Source organism: Stegastes partitus, unplaced genomic scaffold, assembly GCF_000690725.1.
Source record: "Stegastes partitus isolate 25-593 unplaced genomic scaffold, Stegastes_partitus-1.0.2 Scaffold2331, whole genome shotgun sequence".
Taxonomy (NCBI): Eukaryota; Metazoa; Chordata; class Actinopteri; family Pomacentridae; genus Stegastes; species Stegastes partitus.
Genome location: NW_007580062.1, coordinates 50,102 through 53,834, shown reverse-complemented (window position 1 = coordinate 53,834; position 3,733 = coordinate 50,102).

Below are 3,733 nucleotides of genomic sequence, written 5' to 3'. Positions count from 1 at the left end.
CTGCAGACTCTGAGGTCAGTTCACTGACTGTCTGTTACTGTTGGAGATCTGATGTGTTTAATGACAACTGAAGCTCATTGATGTTCAAACAGAACTTCATCCATGAAGCTGGATCGGCAGAATATTACAGTATTATGGACTGTAGATGATGAAATCTTTAAGTTCCTTGCAACTGTACATTGAGAAGCATTGTTCCTAAATTGTTGGACTATTTGCTCATGCATTAGTTCGCAAAGTGGTGAACCTCGTCCCATCATTGCTTGTGAACGACTGAGGCTTGTGGGGATGCTCCTTTTCTACCCAATTATGACTCCCACCTGTTTCCAATTAACCTGTTCACTTGTGGATGTTCCTATCAGGTGTTTCTGAGCATTCCTCGACTGTCCCTGTCTTTTGTTGCCCTTGTCCCGGCTGTTTGAGTGTGTTGCAGTAGGTTTATCAGTTTATTTTGTCATTGTCGTGTATGTCACACGGTAGTGTGTGTGGTTCTTTAAAGTTAAAATCCACTGTTAAAGATGATGGTGAGAGATGTGATAATAGAAGGAAATATTTATTAAACGGTCTTTAAAATACAACTAAAATCAAACCAGCCTGAAAAATAAGAATACAGTTTGGATAAAACATACCAGAAAAAAGTATTAAAGTTCCTAAAAAGTCACTAGAAAAATGTCCAACAACAGTAAAGACAGAACTCAGGGCAGGAGGATGAAACCAATATTCTGGCAGCGCCAGAGTCCAAACCCTTGTTGTTCTGGTGGGGAGAGGTCTGGTCCTTTAGTTCTGGGGTTCCCGAGCCCCTCAGCCTGCAGCACTCGGCTGCCGTGGTCCACTTTTCCCTCTTCCATCCGGTCCTTTCCTTTTCCTTTGCGGCTGCGAGCCGTGCTGCTCCGTGTGCTCCAACCCGGTTACCTGCCGACACGGCGTGCGTCTCTGCCGTTCGCTGCTGCTCTTCGTTTCCCTGTTTCTCCCGTTTTCTCCCTTTACTTCTGTCTCCATTCCTTCATTCAGGGCACCAGGTCAGGTGTGGTCCAATCAGAGGGTGTCTTGGCTTGTTAGTGCAGCTGCCTTCTATTAATTCCACTCCTCAGTCCAGACACACAAACATGCAGGCTGAAAGCAATCAAAGGCATAAAACTATAGTATAAAATAAACACCATACAATGTCTACAACTAGTAAAATCATGCAATATAAAAATACACACAGCACACACTCTATGTATAAAATCACAGCAAAGGGTCAGTGATAAAAGACTGCTTCTAGTGTCACACCTCGACATGTATTTGATTAAATATAAGTTGAAAAAGATTTGCTGATCATTGTATTCTGTTTGTTATTTATGTTTCACACAACATCCCAACTTCACTGGAATTGGGGTTTGTTAATGAATGTTTGTAGTTTGTGCTGAAGAGTCACATCTGGATCCAGAAGATCCTCTGAACTCAGATCAGTTTGAAGAGAAACATTTCTTTGCTTTGTGTTCTGTTCAATGTGATTTCACTGATCCTGATCCTGTTGATGCTGCAGCATGTTGTTGATGTGTGTGGACATGAACAGCTGGATGGATGTTGTGCTGACATCTGGATGATGTGTGTAGAAGCTGACATNCAATTCATTTCTATGGGAGCCAGGGCAGCAGCTAGCGGACGTAGTGATCCTGCAGGTTTTTGACACTTCCGGGTTGGCTTCATTTTTCAGGGCCGGTTGCTACGTCCATCTTTTATACAGTCTATGGGATATACACGACGTACAGACTAAATGTCTCTAAAGCTAGCGCTACATACAGACAGGCGGACTTATTGCAATTCTAGGATTTTCAGGATATACAGACAGACCAACCGCTAACTCCAGGGCTAGTGCTACATATAACGGGCTGCGTAACCGACTCTAATAAGGCTGCTGGACTTATGATGCTAGCAAACAACAGAGAACCAGACCTGACGGGAGCCGACCGAGGAGAGAGGGGAAGCAGGGAGGAGGGTATGGTAGTGGCGAGGGATTGGCGTTGCCGCGGCTGCGGTGGAGAGGCAGGTGGAGACCGGGAGCGGACGCCAGAGAATCCCGGGAGGGGAAGGTGAGCAGAGCTGCTGCCGGCGGACTGACGGACCCGTAGCCGAGGAATGGCGTCGGAACGGGCGAGCTGGAGAGAACCGGCAGGTGACGAATCCGGTTCCTTGTGGCAGGAGTCGCCGGCTGACGGAGTGGCTTGGTGATGGTGGCAGATGATCCGGGCTGTAGACGGAAAAAGACAGAATTAGATTGCGACCGACAAGGAAGGAGCTGAGAATAAATAATCTTGGTCAGGACTCACTGAGGACTGTTTACGGTCCAGCAACGAGTAGTGGTCTGAACTGGGTTTAAATGCTGGTCTCAGGATGAGACGCAGCTGCAGCAAACGCACGCCAGCGTAATCAGTGGATTGGCATCACCTGCCCGCTCTCTTCATTCACTGCACCAGCTCACGCCCACCGAGTTAGAGAGGAAAGGGAGAGAGAGAGCGAGGGCTGCCGCTACCCGGCCCTGGCGGCAGCGGGCGTCACACAAAGTCATGTTGAGCTGCACATTCAGAACCTGAACACATCTGATGGATCATCACTGATTTTATCTACATCTTTTATTCTTTATTCAGAATGNTGATTTTATCTACATCTTTTATTCTTTATTCAGATTATGGCGCTGCAGTTTGTCAGAGATCAGCTGTGATTCTCTGGTCTCAGCTCTGAAGTCCAACCCCTCCCATCTCAAACATCTGGACCTGAGCTGGAACGACCTGCAGGATTCAGGAGTGAAGCATCTGTGTGGTTTTCTGGAGAGTCCAGACTGCAGCCTGCAGACTCTGGAGTAAGTTATCATGTTTTCAGTGATTCAACTGCTGTAAATCATCCACATGTGAAGAGTTTTTCTCTTTCAGTGTAGTCGGGAGTCATAAAGTCAAGACCCAGTCAGGAGTCAAAGCTCCAAGTGTCATTAAAGTAGTTTGTGCTGAGCTGATATCAGCCAAACACTCTGCTCACCTGTCAGCACCTGTTGTGTGTCACATCACTGCAACACTTCAGCTGTAACCTGACGAGTGGCACAGACTCTCTACTACATCCGTCACAGCATGCAGAGCTGTGGGCTCACTGAAGCCCAGATAGTGGGTTGATCTGCCGGCCAACCTTTGATATGGTTTCACCTTTATGTCCTAGAAGCAAATGTATTTGTCCTGTGTGGTGCAGCAGCTTCTCCATTTATACAATAAATGAACAGATGTCATTCATGAAGCTGCACATTTGGAGAGAACATGTGGAGAAGATTCAACGTTGACTTCACGCATATCAATCCGTGTCCATGGTACCAAGGTGGAGCTGCAGCATCAGTTCAGTGTCAGCAGCACGTCTGGATGAGCTGATCTCTGCAGCTCTCTGTCAGGCTGAAGGACAAACATTTGACAAGTCAGCAGTTGTGGACATGAAGCGTTACAGAGCAGTTTATCACCTGAGACCAACAAACTTAGTCATCCTGCAGTTTGGTGCCAACGATGCTTTGGGCTCCAAACCAGGACGCTTTAAAGGATGCAGCTGTTGTGCAGCAGCTGGATGGAGGCAGCAGGTGTGTTCCAGCTGGTTGTAGATCAGGATGGATGTTCAGGTGAAGTCCCTAAAGCACATGTTCCCACTGTGGAGGTTTAAAGACGCCGAAAGACACAACGGACTGGATGTGTGTGTGTGTGTGTGCAGCTTTTCTGCTCTAAGT